We start from the raw sequence: 20,352 nt of genomic DNA on the forward strand, positions 1-20,352 counted from the left end.
TCTAATAAGATTCTTATTTGAAACAATTTATACATTGAACTCTTTTATATGCAATATATTTCTTTACAATGTAGATGAAAACAGTTACATACTCAAGAAAATATTTAACTAAGGGACAATGTGTTTTATGAGAGCCAATATGTCAACTTCAGAGAAAGGGCAGTAGCCCTAAGATGGCCCCCCTTGGCCCTTGGCCTTGGCCCTGTGCCATATGTTGACAAAACTATTTACAACTCATGTAAATTGTAACCACATGTTTGGCAGATTGTTGGTTTAGGGATAGAAACATTAATACTCACTTTTTTTAACATGTTCGCTTCAAATTCTAACAAATTGGCCTGATGCAATGGTTAATTGGGATAATAGCTAAGAGTGGTAGCAAAGGTTTTAGTATTACGGATCGGTAAATTTAGATATTGAAAAGCTTAAGAATATTCAAATACAAATAACCTTTACTCACTGACTCAATTATAGTTCTATTAGTTATACTTTTTTATGCTATATTAAAGGGTTAACGGGCAATACTGAAAAAATCCTCAAATATAGCCTCATTGTCAATCTATTAGGACTATTAGTAAAGTCATTGTCATAGGGACTATTCCGCCCACAAGCGTATTTGATTATCAAATTGTAGGAAAAAAACTCATTTGCTTTTGATTGCTGAAACTAAAAGCAACCGCTGCTTTGTTGATGAATTTTTCAATTTTGTTTGTTGTTCGAGAAAAACGCTAATAGCCGGAATAGTCCCTATGACGGAATTAGCCACATTGACCTTATACTAAAAATTCTGTTCAAGAAAAAAATACAAAAAGATGGTGTTATAGGGTTGTCTTTTTAAAGAGCTATGCCCTATAAAGGGTTAAAAATAGTCTGATTTGTTCCATAGTTTAATATTAACATGAAAGCAATAATTTTTTTTTGTTTTATAAGAGGGCTTGTTTTACTTGTCATGCTAATATTGATACCCGAGCAAGCGAGAGGGTCCATTAAGTAGAATCTGAGGCGTTGCAAGGGGTTTCAAGGCATGTTGATTAAACAAGCTTTGCTACCAAGTTAAACACAATTTTTCACCTCGCAACACAAGGAAGGAAAGTAGGGTATTTGACTACTAGTCAAATCACTTTCTTTTTTCAAACCGTCAAAACGATTTTGCTACTTTGGAATTTTTATGAAACACTAGCATGTGACGTCACAATCAAATCACCTACTCTTTATAGTTTTTTCTACTCCAGCACTTAAATGTGTCAATTAAATGACTGACAGTGATATCTAAAGCAATGTCATTTGAATGCTTTGTCTATAGGCTCATAAGATGACTGCTAGCAGTCATCTTATGAGTATAATACAACTGCTTTATTTTTTTTAAAGATACAAGTTCCGATCATCTTGATTGAAAGAGGTATGTTTTCATTTACAATAATAACTCTTTTTTTTTTTTAAATAATAACTCTTTTTTTTTTAATTAATAACTCAATTTTTTTTAAATAATAACTCTTTTTTTTAATAATAACTCTTTTTTTTTTTTTTTTTTTTTTTTTTTTTTTTTTTTTTTTTTTTTTTTGCTGCAGCTATCATAGAAAAAGTAATGTATGCAACAGCTCATAATTGGTTCTTAAAATTCTCGGGTCTTTTTTTACAAAACTCGACTACGTCTCGTTTTGTAACTTCGACCCTTGAATTTTAAGAACCCTTATTATATCACTGTTGCATAAACTACTATTATACGGGTTTTATTATATAAAGTGTGTCTAAAAATAACTGCTGTCCACGTTTCTCTATTAATCTTCTGGAGCTTTATTTCATGCATGGTGTAAAATAATTTTAAATACAGTGAAATACCCTATACTAATTGTAAAACATTACAGATAGCCAATTTCCTCGCACAAAAAACGGCCAGTGTAGACCCGGCTATTAAAATCCAGATGAATGCTTATACATAAATATTTATCATTTGAAATCATCACTTAAAAGTCAATTCCAACATGACAAAACAACTAAAAGTTTGCATCAAATTACTTTGCCACTCTTGTGGATAAAATGCAACTTTCTCGCCAGTTTTTGAAGAATAAAGAGAGTGGTTATGAACTGGTGGAAAGATATTTACTATCTGTATACAATTATACATCCCCGTATACTCGCCGTAATATTTATGGTTTAACAATTTTACCATTTGACTCCTCAAGCTTAAAGACTGAAGTTACACCAGATCCTTAAGGGATAAATAAAAAAAACCTTACAACCTTCAAACCTTCAAGAAAAGAGCGTACTCCCATCTCCCATCTCAAAGGCCGGCAACGCACTTACAACCCTCTGGCGTTGCGTAGCGAGTATCCATGGGCGACGCTAATCGCTTACCATCAGACGACTCGTCTGCTCGTTTGCCTGGCACAGTCAGTCACGCTCCGTGATTGTTACACTATTTAGGGTTCTAGCTAAATTGGACATTCCATAGAGTAAGTATGGAACAACCAATTTAGTTAGGACCCTAAATCACAGAATAAGTATACTTGGTCAAGCAGATCTTGTCAGTAGAAAAAGGCGGCAAATTTTAAAAATGTAGGTGCGAAGGGATATCGTCCCATAGAAAATTTGAATTTCGCGTCTTTTTTTACTGACAAGATTTGCTTGACCAGGCCGCGTAGCCAAAGTGCAAATCGCTTACGCTCCGTAGCGATCGAAACGCAACTGTCACTGTCGCACTAATATGGAAGAGTGATAGAGAGACACAAAGCGTTTCGTTGTCGAAGCGATAGCGATTGTCCGCTTGGCTAGGCCGGCTGCTATAATAGTATTATCATCAAGGATCGGAAATTCGGATGCTTTTATACCTAAACTTAGCAAACTCCCGGAAAAAGCTCAGCAAGTATGGAGTCGGCTTCTTAAAAATATTATTTTAATTATTTAAGTTCCGGGATTCCGGGATCGTATAAGACATCACGAAATAGCGATAACTGTCAAAATATTTAGTTTATGACTATTTTCAGCGATTTTGTTAACATACCTACACGTTGGTAAACAAATTTAACTACAAACAGGGTGTAACAAAAAAATTACCGCATACCGCATATTTTGTAAAAAGAAACAGCTGAAATATGTTATTTAAATACTTTAATTCGTATGTGTATATGTATCCTAATTGCCGGTATTCCGGGAAATCCCGGTAAATTTATTAGCAAAATTAAATTGAGTCCGCCTCCATACTACTCAACAACAACGCGGTGTAGGTACTGAGGCTAAAGTTTAGGTATAAAAGCATCCGAATTTCCGATCCCTGATTATCATACAGAACGGACACGCTCCGCCCCGCCCCGATTCGGATTACCTCGCCCGCGACAGGCCGCGACATGAATGTGTGCGTAAGTCGCTCTACTGCAGTGGTTTCTAACCTGGGGGTAATTACCCCCGTGGGGGTAAAACTGGTATTTTACGGGGGTAAATAAGCTAACCTAATATAACAATACAACAAACGTACACGTTTTATTTTTTATTACCATTGGGAGGAGGGGTAAAATCAGGTTCCCTAGTTAGTCATAGGGGTGACCGGACTGAAAAGGTTAGGAACCACTGCTCTACTGAGAGCATGTCAGGATTCCGTCAGAAACTCAGTGACGCGTGTACAGACGTGCCGCGCACACATATAAACGCAAATCATTTTTGATATATGGCGTGTCCGCCCTGTGCCCTAAATGACGTGTAACAATCTCGTGTGGTAACTTTACATCATAAAAAGTTTGAACCCACGACCCCTGAAAACATGAACTAGTCCGGCTTTTCCGAAAGGGCAAGGGTTGGAATGTCAGGGGCAAATGAGTCAGTGGCAGTGGGAGGGTCGATTACCGCCCTCGCACCACGTTTGCGATGCTTTCTTAGGATGCTTTAGATACCAGAGGCCCGTTTCTCAAAAGCTTGTAACTTGTAATACAAGCGGATGTCACTTTTTGACAGTTTCACTACACAGTATAAAACAAAGTCGCTTCCCGCTGTCTTTCTGTCTCTGTGTATGCTTAGATCTTTAAAACTACGCAACGGATATTGATGCGGTTTTTTTTTAATAGATAGAGTGATTCAAGAGGAAGGTTTATGTATAATTTGTAAACCCGTGCGGGTCGCTATTTTAGTATAAAACAGTATTGCCGAGGGATCTGTCGAGCAAAATTTTAAACAAAAGTAAATTTTCAAATTACAGTAAATCATAAAAATGTACTTTAGTTTAAAATTTCATTAGGACTTATATGATGTATGTACTAACTACTAACACTACTAACTCTCTTTAAGTATTAGCTTCTACTTGCCAACCGAAGTACCTTTTAGGCAAACACGACACAATTGAAAAACAGAAAAAAAAAACAGTTAAAGCTCGTACGAAATACTTTCGTCATCGATGCCATACAAACTCTAAAACAGAGATGACATCCAAATACTCACCAATTACTCAAACTCGGTGTTGCCAAATTGTCATACAACAAATGTCGCAATACACTTTTTTTAAAGTTGTTTGTTTTTTCAAGTCTTTGTGAGTTTTCTATAAACAAACATTTATTTTTGGCATGTAATTTTTTTTGTGTTATTTTTGTTGGTAATCTTAAATAGAAAAAACCGGACAAGTGCGAGCCGGACTCGCCCACCGAGGGTTCCGTACTATTTAGTATTTGTTGTTGTAGCAGCAACAGAAATACATCATCTGTGAAATGTTCACATACAGTTGGACAGACGGATAGGGGAGTCTTAGTAATAGGGTCCCTTTGGGTACGAAACCCTAAAAAGAGAACCTTCGGCCGATGTCCAAAACTGCCGATACCGAAATTTTGATGTGTAAAATGGTATATGTATGTGTAAAAAATATAATGTGTCTGAGTAAATATAAACTCAAATGTATTACTTTATAAGTAGTGGATTTGGTGTAGTATTAAAACAATACAATATTAGTATTTTATGCAACCGTTGTTTACGAGAGGTCAAAAAAGGCGAGTGGCGAGACGCCACGAGTATTTTTGACTTAGTTAAACAACGTTGCATGTAATACTTTTTCTACGACCAAGCACTTACTTTGAAATAAAATTGTAAATTTAAAAAATATTTTTCATTCAAGAAGTAGCAAAAATGGAGGTTACGGGCGGAAAAAGAATGAATGAAATAAAAAAAAAACATGTCTATGGTTCACTTATCTGTCAGAGATGACATTTAAAATAAGGTTGGCAACAATGTATTTCATTCAATATTTTTTAAGTGTCATTTACACGAAGTATCGAAAAAGTGCCAAAAACTGCGTGTATGCACAAATGCTTTTTTGGGGAATGGCTAAAGATTTGTCTTGACAACTATACGGTAGGGTTTTAAAGGTGTGTGCACGACCCTTTAAATGACAAATAAAAGTACGGGAGTAGAAAAAATAATAAGCGGGTGTCTGTCATACAATTTCATACATTACGAGGGGCGTTCGATAAAAAGTGAGAATGAGTATGTTATATACAACTTTTATTAAATGTTATTTTATTTTTCGACATAGTCACCTTTTAGCATAATAATAATAATAAAAAAAAAAAAAAAAAAAAAAAAAAAAACTTGACGCCGTCAACGTCAGACGCGTTTTTTACTAAATTTTCCTTTTATATATGATCAATATGTTTTTACTGGCTTTTATTACATTTTCGTTGTATTTTTTTTGTGGAAAAGTTACCTTCACATAAATGCGACACTTCGCAAAAGGCTACGTGACCGCAAAAATGTAACTATGTATAAAACTAGCCGACAAACAATGGTCGAATGACATACAAAGGAAAATGATAACACGAAGTAAAGCGCGTTCACAAGCGTCAATCACAATCAACGCACGCCCACCACCCTCGCCCGCCTCGTCCGCCTCCTCGCAACCGTCGTCGGGCGATGAATTCGCTACCGCGCCCGACACCAGCGAGTCGAGCGACGAGTGCGGGCCGCCGCCGCCGCCGCCACGACCACCTGCGCGACGAGGGCGGCCACCGCTGCCGGCACGCTTGGGGCCTGCGGGACATCCTGCCCCGCCCACGGCTCCCGCTACCGGTGGTGTAGTGCGTCGCATGCGATGGTCTCAAACCATAAATGAGAACGTCATGCGCGCCTACTATGGGGCTACAGAGGGGGGAACCAACTTATGCGCCTATCGTGTCCGAATGCTTCCACTGTTTCAGGCACTTGAACCAACCATCACCGTGTCGGAGCAACGATTATCGGATCAGGTGCGCGTCATTCAGCGGCTAAAGCGGTTGGATGACTCGACACTTGATCGGCTTCGCCTGGAGGCTCTCTCTGCTTGCGCGGCCTCCACCTCGGCGCAGGACCCGCCCGCGACGTCGCCGAATCCGGTACCCACACCCGACCGGGCGCCGGGGGTAGCGCGGGTGGATCTCAACGCCGACGAGGAGGAGATCGCGCAGAGTGAGAGTAGTACAGCCAATGAGCATCTGAGGAGGACTCTGGATGAGGCGATTACGCAGTATCGCTCCACTCCCAACACTAGGCCACGATTACCACGTTTGCCTATGAATAGACGCAATCTAGCGCTAATGGGAGCCCTAAATGCTTTACTAGAGCCATATCTACGGACTAGTAAAGATTTAGATGATACGCACGCGATCATGTATTGCGGAGCCATCGCGGCGTGCCGTGTTGCACGAGTCAAGTTTCCGGACTCTGAACGTGCACCTAGGACCGCCGGAGGTGCCCCCGCATGGCAAATACGGATCGAGCGACGTATCAGCTCCTTTAGGACTCTTATCGCAAAGCTGATCTGCTTCAGGGGGGGCAACAATCGCCCCCGAGTAATGCGCTTTGTAAACCAGGCGTTCGCGGGGACGGATATCAGGCCCCGCGACTACATGGCCAACGTTATGGAGCGTATCGACTTTCTAAAGCAGAAAGTCTATGCATGGGCAAACCGTATTCGCCGCTACAGAGAGCGTGTGGATCGATTCCAGCAGAATCGTCTTTTCCAGAGTGACCAAAGGAAGGTGTACCGAAGGTGGGAGGAAACCAACCTTCGTGTGTCCGACATGCAGCCGCCGGATCCTACTGTCATGACTGACTTTTGGCGTAGCATCTGGTCGGTGCCTGTCGGACACACCGAGGGGAGTTGGATGAATGTTGTCGAGCGTGAGTGCGAGTCCATCGAACCTATGGGGGTAGTCACTATCACCCCCGATGACGTAAGTTGTGCCATCCGCACGTCCCAGAACTGGAAAAGTCCTGGGCCGGATGGATTGCACAACTTCTGGCTAAAATGGTTCCGATGCTCGCACTCGTGCTTGGCAGCACAATTTCAACAAGCCCTCGAGCTTGGTTCTCTCCCACCTTCCTTAACAACTGGTGTTACCTTCCTGCTCTATAAGTCCGGTAGTACCACGGAAGCGAAGAATTACAGACCCATCACGTGCTTACCTACACTCTATAAGCTCCTTACATCCATTTTGAGGACAAAAATCAACGCGCACATTATCGCTAACAATATTTTGGCCCCCGCTCAAAATGGATGTAGGGTTGGGTCCCGTGGTACTAAAGAGCTCCTCCTCATAGACATGACCATTTGCCAACAAATCCGGCGGAACAAGGAGGCCCTCTCAGCCGCTTGGATTGACTATAAGAAGGCCTATGATTCGGTGCCTCATTCATGGCTGGGGAGGGTCTTAGAGCTGTATAAAGTTGATGCAGCTTTGAGAGCCTTTCTAAGCGCGTGTATGAGGCAGTGGACCACAGTCCTTCGTCAACCAGGAAGCGGAGATGACCGCCCTGGCCCGCAGGATTTCATAAGGATTGAGCGAGGAATATTTCAGGGTGATAGTCTGAGTCCCCTATGGTTCTGCCTAGCTCTGAATCCCCTCAGCACCCTGCTGAAGGATTTGGGACTAGGTTGCCGGCTTCGGAGAGAGGGTGAAGTCATTTCTCACCTTCTGTACATGGATGACCTCAAATTATTTGCACCAAATAACCAAGACCTGAAGGAGCTACTGAAAACCACCGAAGTCTTCAGTAGTGCCATCAACATGGAGTTTGGTGTCGATAAATGTGCGGTTATGCATGTACAGCGGGGGAGGGTTGTAAATTCAACAAATTTACAACCTTCTGAGACAATGTCTTTCAGATCTATCTCTGAATCAGAAACCTATAAATACCTTGGTATGTCACAGTCGTTGGGTTTTGAGGACGAGGGTATTAGACGGTCGGTGAAGGAGCGCTTTTTCAGTCGGCTCACAAAAGTCCTTAACAGTCTTTTGTCAGGAGGCAACAAAGTGCGCGCCTTCAACGCCTGGGTAATGCCCCTACTCACATACTCCTTTGGCATACTAAGGTGGACTCAGACCGAGTTGGATGCCCTGGATCGGAGAGTCCGATCACTGCTCACCGCACATCGCATGCTACACCCACGCTCGTCAGTTATGAGATTGTACATTCCACGGAAATGTGGAGGCCGAGGCTTCCTAAACGCCAAGGATCTCCACAACCGCGAGGTGTACAATCTCAGGAATTATTTCCTTAACAACGAGTGTGGGATGCATCGTGATGTGGTGGCAGTAGACAGGAACCTCACGCCGCTCTCCTTGGCAAACGAGAACTGGCGCAAACCTGTGGTACTAAGTACTGCGGATCGCAAGGCGGCATGGGAGAGTAAGGTGCTACACGGGCGGTTCTACAAGGCCCTCACGGGACCCGATGTGGACCTGCTCGCGTCGGTGAACTGGTTACGATTCGGGGACCTCTTCGGAGAAACCGAGGGTTTTGCCTGTGCAATTGCGGACGAAGTAATGATGACGAACAACTATCGGAAATATATCCTGAAGGACGGTACGGTCGACATTTGTCGGGCATGCCGCCGTCCCGGAGAGTCACTCAGGCATATCATTTCCGGTTGTTCTCATCTTGCTAACGGCGAGTACTTGCACAGACATAATCTCGTAGCCAGGATTATTCACCAGCAGCTTGCTCTCCTATACGGCCTTGTGGACCGCGAAGTACCGTACTACAAGTATTCACCTGCGCCAGTTCTCGAGAATGGTCGTGCCACGCTCTATTGGGATCGATCTATCATCACTGACAGGACTATTGTAGCCAATAAGCCTGACATTGTGATAATAGATCGAGCGCAACGCCGGGCCGTGCTCGTTGACATCACCATCCCCCATGATGAGAATCTCGTGAAAGCCGAGAAGGACAAGTCCAGTAAGTACCTAGACTTGGCTCACGAGATAACCGCCATGTGGGATGTTGATTCGACGATCATTGTTCCGATAGTTGTTTCAGCGAACGGTCTAATAGCGAAGAGTCTCGACCAACATCTTGAGAGACTCTCGCTAGGTGGTTGGATCAAGGGCCAGATGCAGAAGGCGGTGATCTTGGACACGGCGCGGATAGTCCGCCGGTTCCTATCTCTGCAGCCCTGACCACCGGTAGCTTGGGCCTTGCCCCGCTGCTGGCGGCACCCTAGGTTAGGTTTTTTATAATGTGTTTATATGTATTTTGTATTGTTTTTGTAAGTGTTTTTGTATTTTATTTTTATATCCATATTATAAAATAACCTAACCTAAGATCAGAAATAAATAAAGTGTATAATAATAATAATAATAAAATCATTTATTTCAGGCAAAGCCCATAAAAGTGTTAGTGTATATTTACAATTAAAGCATAACTTAAGACTATTGTTAATAAATAATACAGAGTCACAAAACACAGACAAACCGGATGAGCACACATTAACTAATACTGTCAATAAAATATTAAAACTACAATGGTACAATAAAATTCAGAAATAGGTAAAAAATAAAATTACATAATTGAAATATTAATTACAGAAATAAATAAAAACATTAATATAATAAAAATAAATGTAAAAAATCGATCGATAATAAAAAATCAATTATAATAAAAAACATGTCATCAATTAAAATTTAAAAATTACCAATTAAAATTTACCAATGTCGAGTGAAGGCCGATCCATCTTTTCAGCATGGGTGAATCCCACCTGTCGGCGAACACCTTTAGAAGGCTGCTAGGGCTCCCCCGCATCCTTTCTAACAATGAGGCGCAGCGCTTCCTCATGATCGCATGAAAGCCATCAATTCCCGCCTCCGTAAACATGCCCGAAGCACTGCACCTCCGATGAAGCCCCAGCAACGCTCTAAATGCATTATTATATTGCACACGGAGTGCGCTATACGTCCTCTGCGTAAAATTGACCCAGAGATTGCAGGTGTAAAAGCACTGGCAGTATGCCCTAAATAGCGTTAGTTTTACTTTTCTAGTACAGCTTGCAAATCTCCGAGCCAACATATTGCAGCGAACAGACAGCGCCCTCCTCTCCCTTTCTATGTCCATATTGTCAGAGAGGTCTTCAGTGACCCAGTGGCCCAGATACTTAAAATGCTTAACTCGGTTTAAATGGGTACCACACAGAGCAATTGGTGGCACAACCTCGTACGTCTTAGCACCAGCCTTGAAGATTAGAAATTCACTCTTCTTAGCATTGTATCTGAGCCCATGGTCCACTGCATACCTCTCACAGACACCGAGCAAGTTTTGCAATGCGCCGAGAGATGGCGTGAGCAGCACCATGTCGTCTGCATAGCTGATGTTGTTTATACAAACTCCATCAACCGAACAACCGACGTTGGTGCCGCTCAACTTCTGGATCAAACCGTTGATGTACAGGTTGAAAAGCCGGGGAGACGTAAGCCCCCCCTGTCTCACCCCGCATTCCAACCTGTACTCCTCCGAAAGAACACCCGCCCATCTCACACAGTTTCTCTGGTTATGGTACCAATATTTAAGAAGAGAGGTTACCTCTGTCGGCAGGCCTGCTACTTCCTCAACCTTGCTCCATAGGACCTTATACGAGACGAGGTCGAAGGCCTTAGATAGGTCCAGGAAACATGCAAAGACTGGCGTTTTTCTAGACGTATAATACTGGACGGTCCGCTTGAGACAGAGGATAGCACTCTCAGTTGAGAGGCCAGGCCTGAAGCCGAATTGCGCATCATGTAGACTTAGGTGCTTGTCCAGCTGCTGGTCAAGCAGAGCGTCCAGTATTTTAGCGATAATGTTAGCCAGGGAGATGGGTCTGTAATTATTAACGTCAGATGGATCTCCGGTTTTGTTTTTGACTATTGGGACAACTACTGTGTACATTAACTCATCCGGTAGGTAACTATGGCTAATACATAGACTATAGAACACAGCCAACACCCTCGGCAGATGACTTCCCGCATGCTTAAGGTGCTCTACACTTAAGCCGTCACAACCAGGGGATTTGCCTCTTACCATGTTTTTAATCACAGAGGACACTTCATTGGCAGAGAATTTAACGGAAATCCCCTCGTTTTGACTCCTCGCTAAGAACATAGGCGTAGTAGGCCCAAGAGGCGACTCCACTTTAAAATTACGTCTGAAGGCATTGGCTATGTCATACGGGTCATGTAGGCCCCCGACACTCACAGGTTGGCCGGGTTTAGGATTTAAATTATTTGTTGCTTTCCAGAATTTACTAAAATCTTTTTTTGTATGATGTTCCGCAATTATATCTAATTTAATTTGTTGTGCATTGTCTTGACAGAATTTTAATTTGGATTTAAAGAGTCGGCGAGATGAGCACATACTGTTATAAATAGGTCCCCCAGTAGGTTTCCCGCATGCGATCCAGTACAAAAAACAATCCCTAGCCTTCCTGTGAGCTTCCCCCACATGCCTGTTCCAACCCGTTACATAATTACGTTTCCTACGATTGGGTTCTACATAGCTAATCTTGGCTCCCGTGGTCAATATGTTCACAATATCATTATACATATTTTTCAAAAGCAACTTATGATCTTCACAATTACAAAAGGAATGGGCGCAAGAATTTAATTCTATAGGAAAAACAATTTTCTTTAGTTCTAAGTTACAGTATTCATAATATTTCTCGATTTGTAAATTATCCCTTTCCCCCCATTTTATCTTATTTAAACCCATAACAATACTGGGCCTCGGTAGCGATGGCTCAATGCGCCCAAGGTCACACTCTATTACCAGCGGAAAATGGTCCGACCAGTAACTGTTACGTAACACGGACACCCTAGCGACCGATTGTCTAGCAGCCTCAGTAACCACGCAATGGTCCAGCCAGCGCCTACAACCGTGCGCGTCACTGATAAAAGTGTACGAGTCTTTAGGTAGGAAATCGAGATCCACGCACGACCACTTCTGATCTACGCAAAACTCCAAAAGTTCATTTGCAAATAACTCACCCGGGTGCGCGTTAAAGTCACCGAGAATAAATACAGACTCAACGTTACTGTTCTCAACAATAGCAGCCACTTCACTTAAGCACTCTGTAAATTCGGGCAAGTTGTCCACTAAGTTAGTAGGCATGTATATGGAAAACACCAATATTGTGCGCCCATTGTTTGTTATCCTTATCGCTGATAAACGCACACTACTACACGATATCACCGCTACGCACGGGAACACTGCTTTCCTCCACAGAATGGCTACCCCACCGTGCGGTCTACCCCTGAATATTCCATTCGAAGTCTCGACAGCTGACGTACCAGTAAACAAAAACTCACTGTTAATAGTTCCAAGAAATGCCAAATCGTGATTAAATAACCACGTCTCCTGTAGGGCTATAATATCCGCCTCTTTACACAAGCCCCTAACACACTCGATAGACCTTTTGACATTCTTGCAGTTGAAACTAATAAGATTAATATTTCCGTTCGCCATTCTCTTTTGTGTGATTAAGTTTGTCAATACTCGTTAAACTCGAAGTAGGTCTCGGCCCCTGGTAATTAAATCTCTTATCGATATTGATATATTGACGAAAAGCGACTCCACTCGGCCATAGATCTTCATTCATAAAAACAGCCAATTTTTCCTCGGGAATAAAGAACTTAAACGCCACATAGCCTTTATTCTGTTTTGTTATGATTTTGTATGGCACGATATTTATTCCTGTTCTTTTAAGTACAAAATCGGACACGTCGCACTCCTTTGCTCCTTCGTCCACATTATATATATAAAACGGAACCTTAACCTTAGCTGCCTTAAACCTGTCGCTCGTACCTGGATTCGCCTTTCCCCTATTACCAATAAATTGATTCCTTAAACGATATCTTTGCGACTTAATATACTCGTCATTAATCCGAGGTTGCTTCCAAGTACCGGTTCTAACAACATCTGCCATTGACCTTGACCGTGAGTTGCATTCATGCACTTCGCTTATCTCGCTATTTTTTGCGCCTGCTCCGCCGTCGTCTAGCTGTCCCGGCACGTGTAAGCGCGCCTCAATATGCGCAGGAGTGGGTTCCGGACAGTTCGAAACCGCGGTGGAGGCCTCCACGCGACTTTGTTCCCGACGCTCGTCGTCCGTCGTGTACGTGGCTGAGACGTCGCTATCGCTACCCCGCGCCTGAGCGTGAGAGACAGGTAAGTGCATCGTGTTGATGTGCCGTTCCGACTCCGACCGATTAGCGTTCATTGGCCCTTGTGCCGGTGCACGCTCAGGTGAGATAGCATTATCTTGCAGCGGCGTGTGCACGAGCGAGACGGGAGATTGAGTGTCCTTGTTTGCAGAACCGGTGCAGTCGTCTATTGACCTTTCTAACGGTGAAATTTGGTGCGGTAGGCCCATAGGCCCACTGTTATTCATAAAACTATTATGGAAAACATATGCTCCTCTACGAGTATTCACGTTATTAAACTCAAAACCCGGTTTTTCGGTAGGTAACGGTTGTTGTACAATGTCACTTCGTACCAATTCGATCTCGCTCCTTAATACCTTCTGCATTTGCTCCTCTGTAGCGTAGTGTTCCTTAATGTAACGTACCTCTTGCTGTAATACTAGTATATCTTTGAGCAATTTGGTGCAGTCTACATGGTCGAAATAAACTGGAGGTAGTTTATGCAAGTCTTTTGCTACAAAGATAGGTAGACTGTCCAAACTCGCTTTCCTTAAAAGTTTCACTATATCTTCCATGTCTCTAGTCGCTTTTCCCTTGCTTTTTCTCAAAACCAACCGGTCACTATTTGGCACAGCTTGAAAGAGCATAGTTTTCGCCTTTTCAATATCTTCGATGCTAAAAGCCGACGTACAGATTTGAATTAAACTTTCGTCGTTCATAACGTCAATTTTATTCCTCACAAAAGTTAAGACTTCGTTAATTACAATGTTGCACTGATTACATTTTACAATACACGTATTTTGAGCCATAACTATCGACTCGGGGGTTCAATGACCCTTCGCGCTGCGTTCAAACACGAGATAGCACGACCTTACTCGGCTGCAGATCGGGCCGGACTGATACTACACTTAGTATATCTTTTTTCTAAACTTAATATTCCATTTCTAAAAAAGGTTTTATCTTGAGTACTTAAAAAATCTTGTACTGCAGCGACTACCGCGTCGTCGTCTTCAAATTTCTTGCCTCTTAGGTATTTCTTCAATCTCGGAAATAGGTAGAAATCACTAGGGGCGAGGTCTGGTGAATACGGAGGATGCTTAAGGATATCGAACCCAGCATCACGTATTGCAGCCATTACAACGGCGGACTTGTGTGCCGGTGCATTGTCCTGATGGAACAACACAATTTTCGAGAGTTTACCTCGCCGTTTTTCACGGATCTCATTGCGCAATGTTGCTATTTGTTTGGCATATAAAGAGCCCGTAATAGTGGCTCCATGCTCGAGATACTCAATCACTACGACCCCTTTACCATCCCAAAAAACAGAGCCCATGACCTTATCGGCAGATGGGCCCACCTTGAATTTCTTCAGAGTTGGAGATGATGGCCTTTTCCATGTCATAGACTGCAGTTTCGTTTCAGGGTCGTAATGATGGAGCCATGTTTCGTCCATTGTTATAAATCGCGCCAAAAAAAGTTCCCGGTCTTGCTGTATCAGGTCCAAAGCTTCTTGACAAATCTCGACTCTAGTTTGTTTTTGCGTGTCAGTAAGCATTCTGGGTACCCAACGCGCTGATACCTTTTTCATACCCAAGCGTTCATGTAAAATATTATGCACGCTCCCCGTTGAAATCTTTACATTTTCAGCAATAAAACGAACCGTGACACGACGATCCGCCAAAACTAAGTTTTCGACTTTTTTCACAATTTGTTCAGTTACTGCTGTAGTAGGGCGTCCGGAGCGGGGGTCATCCATGGTCGATGTTCTTCCACGTCTAAATTCGGTGCACCAACGTGCAACTGTCGAATACGGAGGAGCATTAGACCTTAAAGTGTCCCGTAAATCTAAATTGACTTGGTCCGTAGAAAAATTTTTCAAACACAAGTATTTAATAACGGCGCGCAGTTCAATTTTCTCCATTTTCGCTAACGTACTCAACAGCATCGCAAAGAAATCGCCGTATTTTTTTTTAAAACAAAAACCAGTTAGTTTTTTTTTTCATGGCAATCAGCTAGGTAGATTAGCTTTACCGGCCAGTATTTACTTTCCTAATATTTAAAGAGTTTGCATCTCATTCTCATTATATATTGAACGCTCCTCGTACAACCGACTCGACTTGCGTCGGTTACCGAGTCACGCAGTATTGTGTTTACATTCATTTAATTAGGTACTATACCATTTTACACCAACATTAATGTAAGTTTAGGTAATTTCACAAAAGCACAAACAGTGTTCAACATAAAATCTATTCTGGCTAACTGGAGAACTTTAAACAAACAGGCCGCGTAGCCAACATGCTAATCAGAGTGGTACTACTATTTTCCGAAAATCGTTAATTCCTTGTAGCGATTTCCGTCATTCGCAAATTTTACCACTTTTTAATTTCTCAATAGGTTTCTTTCCCGATTGGTACCGTGCACGATGTCAGCGCCGCCTAGCGTTCGCAACGTGGTCGGCGCTGTCAAATGACGAGCGTAACAAAATAAAGATTATTCCTTAAAAATATTTACTATAATGTACTTAACAATGTGCGGAATCTATTCGTATTTAGGTAATGTTAAATACACTTGGTTTTTGCTTAAGTGAAAACAGTAAGAATTATCTGTGTATTTTGTATTATTCGGTCAGTTTCCTCTTCCTGGGACCATTCGCATAATTTCCCGCTATATTTCATTTGTTTACAATCACTAAATAGTGTCATTCGACAGAGCCTAGTTAGGTACGATGACGAGCGAAGCGAGGAGTGTGTTAGGTGAACTGCGACCAAAACAGTGCGCGAAGCCGAGCGAGTGAAGCGAGCGTACCGCGGCAGCGGCCGGCGAGCGCCAGAACCATCATAATTATTTTATTGAACAATCTTGATATACATTACAGATAATAATAAAAGTTATCCAAACTATTCGATTGGTTTGAAAACGTATCAGGAAAATAAGCTATTGAAATATAATTATAATAGGAAAATATGCGAATTGGTTAAAAATGGTAAATTTTGCGATTGGAAATATGGCTTCCAGTAAAATTAGATTTTCGGGAAATAATCGCTACTCTCGCGAACCAGCCTAAGGTCGCTGGTTAGGAGGTTGTCCATTAAGAGCCCATCAACGTGCACACTAGCGCCACTGCTAAATAATCGTGATTATTTAAATTCGACGAAATATATTTAAAAAGGGGGGCCGCTACGGACTGTATCTTGTATTAAAGTACCTTTTGAATACATCAAACGATGTAGTTTCTATGTTGCTGGATTCGTCAATCTATGCGTTCAAAGTTAAAATGGCCGTTTTTGTTTTGAGTTTATAGATTGACGAATCCAGCAACATAGAAACTAGTTTGATGTATTCAAAAGGTACTTTAATACAAGATACAGTCCGTAGCGGCCCCCTTTTTTTTAGATATCTTTCGTTAAATTGAAATAATCACGATTATTTAGCAGTGGCGCTAGTGTGCATGTTGATGGACTCTTAATAACAGGACATCCTGTATATGATGGCGACTGTACTGTAATACACGGAATCGAAACAGTCTGTGTCCAAAATAGCCGTGACGTGTCCATCTGTCAACGTGGCTGCGTCGACGGTCAATATCAGTGTCAGGGAAATATAATAGGAAAGTGATGTTATATTTTTACTAAATGCACGGGAAAACCGCAAAAGTAGGTATGTGTGTTTTGAAAATATAGGGAAGACCGCAAAAAAAGTGCTTTGACAGAAATAAAGTAATTATTAATAGGGAATATTAGGCGCAACTCTGCGTAGGCGCAACTAGCACAACCAGTCAACCAGTAAACAAACCGCCTTGATATATCAATGTCATATTTATTCGTAACAAATACTCTGTGAAAACTTGTCAAAAGCTGTTTACGGCATAGTATATATATGTCACCGTAAAATTGTAAACACTCGTCAGTTTATAATCTCGCTAGTTAAATTATAAACTGACAGTAGGGAGATTATAAACTAACCTAACCTACGTTAGATTGTAAACTCGTTAGTTTCACAATCTTATTACGGTGTCATATATATTATACAATAATTACCTTTGGTCTTGGCTCCAAACAAGACCATTAACCCGGCCCCAGGGGAGGCAGAGTTACCTTCTCTGCAACCCACTGGGGTAACTCCTGTCCGGCGCGTCCTAGCCGCGGGGGTGGGCGCCCCACATCTCAGTAGGCCGGGGTGTGTGGGTGGCGGAGTTCGGACAGGGACCCAGTCCCGCGGGGTATATCGCGGAACCCGAGCCCAGGGTCACGGGTGAAGACCTCAACGGCTGCGAAGGCGGAGGTGAAGGACACCAGTACGGCTGAGCAGGCGGAGGAGGCAAATCCCCACTGGCAAGCTACCCTCACGTATTGAGGCAACAGGTTTCCAGTGGAATTGCCGCTAGGCAAACAGAATGGAGATGGACACTCCATTATCAAACCCCACTACCAGGGCTCTTATCGAGGTCTGGAAGTGTGCTGCGTGCTCAGGATGGAGTAGGCAGAAGGGACGGTAGCGGAAGAACCCCAAAAGGTCAACGGTAGCGCCCAGGTCCTCCAAGAGGACTACATCCTTGGCGTCTGGTGGCAGCCGGCCGTAAAACTCAAGCCAAAACACTTCTCCTAGTCATGAAAAAGTCACAAAAAGAATTGAGTATAAATACTAGGGCGTCCCCCTTAAGCGACGGCATCAAGAATATGGAAGCAGAAAATACTAGGGCGTCCCCCAAAAGCGACGGAAGAGGCAGCGAGCCTACATCCCAAAACCATAAATTGCGAATCGCTAGCTGGAATGTAGGCTCGATGACAGGACGCAGCGCCGAACTGGGCGAAGCCTTACGTAGAAGACGCATTAACATCTGCTGTATACAAGAGACGAAATGGAAGGGGTCCAAAGCTAGGCAAATAGGAAACGAGTATAAGCTCATTTACCATGGTACCGATCCGAAAAATGGTGTTGGAGTAGTGGTAGACAAGAACTTTCAAGAACGTATAGTGGAGGTTAACCGGATAAGTGATAGACTTATGTCCATAAAATTCGCGTTAGACGGTCAACCATGCATGAACGTGATAAGCGCATACGCCCCACAAGTCGGTCGTCCAAGCACTGAGAAACAGACCTTTTGGGATGACATGTATGACCTACTCCAATCACTACCACCAGACGAGTCTATCTACATAGGCGCGGACTTAAACGGTCATGTAGGAAGCACAACAAACTCGTACCACAGAGTCCACGGAAACCAAGGATACGGAACTCTTAACCCAGAGGGCGAAGCCATTTTACAGTTTGCTTCAACGTACGACCTAGCCATCGTCAACACTTTTTTCACAAAAGCAGAACAACACCTTGTAACCTACAAGAGTGGAGGCAACAACACTCAAATAGATTATATACTAGTGAACCGTGCAAATTTAAGGCTGTCTAGAGATTGTAAGGTGATCCCTGGGGAACCCCTAACATCACAACACAGAATCCTGGTTGCCGAATTCCTCTTGAGAAAACCTGTAAAAGTGAAAAAAGATAGAACACCAAAAATACGTTGGCACAGACTTGAACGAGAAGAAGGACACAAACTTTGTAGCGCGATCGCAGACCACCTCCCAACTATTAATGATGAAGGTAGCGTCGACACCATGTGGGAAGCTTTCGAAGATCTGTGCAATGAGAAAGCAACCGAGCATATCTAAAGGACCTTTAAGTAACAACAAGGAAACCAGCTGGTGGAGCGAAGACGTAAAATTAAAAATCGAGCAGAAAAAAAACCTCTTTAAGCTGTGGCAACAAACAAACGACGACAGTGATAAGAAAGCGTACAAAGAAGCGAAGAAGGAAGCAAAGCGCGCCGTGGCGCAGGCAAAAGCAAGTCGCGATAACAATACATACGCGAAACTAGAAGCGGCTACCAACGACAGGGAACTTTTCAAAATAGCTAGACTCAGAAACCACAGCAGCAAGGACCTGAATACCGTTAAGTTCATTAAAAATGAAAGCGGCCAGCTACTTACCTCAGATAAAGACATCCAACAAAGATGGAAGGAATACTATTCTCAGCTCCTAAATGAAACATACCCCCACACACAGCCTATTCAACTAACGCCACAAACAGTAGGACCGATTCCGTGCATAACACCAGCCGAAGTACAAGCAGCTGTTAAGGCAATGGCAAACAACAAAGCTACGGGACCCGATAATATACCTGCTGAGTTGTGGAAGAAACTAGGGCCGGATGGTATAGCGTTCCTGACCAACATCTTTAATAAAATTCTGGCCAAGGGTATTCCAAAGGCGTGGAGGAAAAGCTACCTAGTCCCATTCTACAAAAATAAGGGAGATATCAGGCTGTGCGGAAATCACCGCGCAATTAAATTAATATCGCACACCCTTAAAATATGGGAACGAGTAATAAACAGGAGACTGCTTGAACTCACAGAGGTCACAGAAAACCAGTGCGGCTTCGTCGCAGGAAAGTCGACCACGGACGCCATCCATACCATAAGAATCTTAATGGAAAAGTATCGGGACAGAAAGACTGATCTACATATGGTGTTCATCGACCTAGAGAAAGCCTTCGACCGAGTTCCAAGAGACTTGATTTGGCGGGCATTACGAGCACATAACGTACCAGAATATTACATCAGCGTTGTCAAAGACATGTACAAGGACGTGACAACAAGAGTACGTTGCCCGGCTGGTGTAAGTGATGAATTCGAAGTTAAGGTTGGAGTTCACCAGGGCTCAGCGCTGAGCCCCTTGCTCTTTAATCTAGTAATGAACCATCTAACCGCGAAGCTGCAACGGCCGCCCCCCTGGGACCTGCTTTACGCTGACGATATAGCACTCGTCAGTGAAAATGCGGAACACCTACAGCAAATACTGGAGCAATGGAGAGTCGCGCTAGAGGAAGCCGGACTGCGAATCAGCAAACAAAAGACCGAATACGTACACTGTAATTTCAGCGGCAATAGCAACA

The 20,352-nt window shown here is 42.9% G+C and overlaps 2 protein-coding genes across 2 annotated transcripts in view; one reads left to right on the forward strand and one right to left on the reverse strand.

The window, feature by feature from the left end:
* Positions 1 to 20,352, reverse strand: part of LOC134659241 (androgen-dependent TFPI-regulating protein-like) — a 516,400-nt gene that overhangs the window by 339,390 nt on the left and 156,658 nt on the right. The window lies entirely within an intron of this gene.
* LOC134659066 (uncharacterized) overlaps positions 1 to 20,352 on the forward strand; it is a 65,668-nt gene that overhangs the window by 632 nt on the left and 44,684 nt on the right. The gene's annotated exons all lie outside the window — the stretch shown is intronic.

The sequence above is a fragment of the Cydia amplana genome, chromosome 24 (assembly GCF_948474715.1).
Source record: "Cydia amplana chromosome 24, ilCydAmpl1.1, whole genome shotgun sequence".
NCBI lineage: Eukaryota > Metazoa > Arthropoda > Insecta > Lepidoptera > Tortricidae > Cydia > Cydia amplana.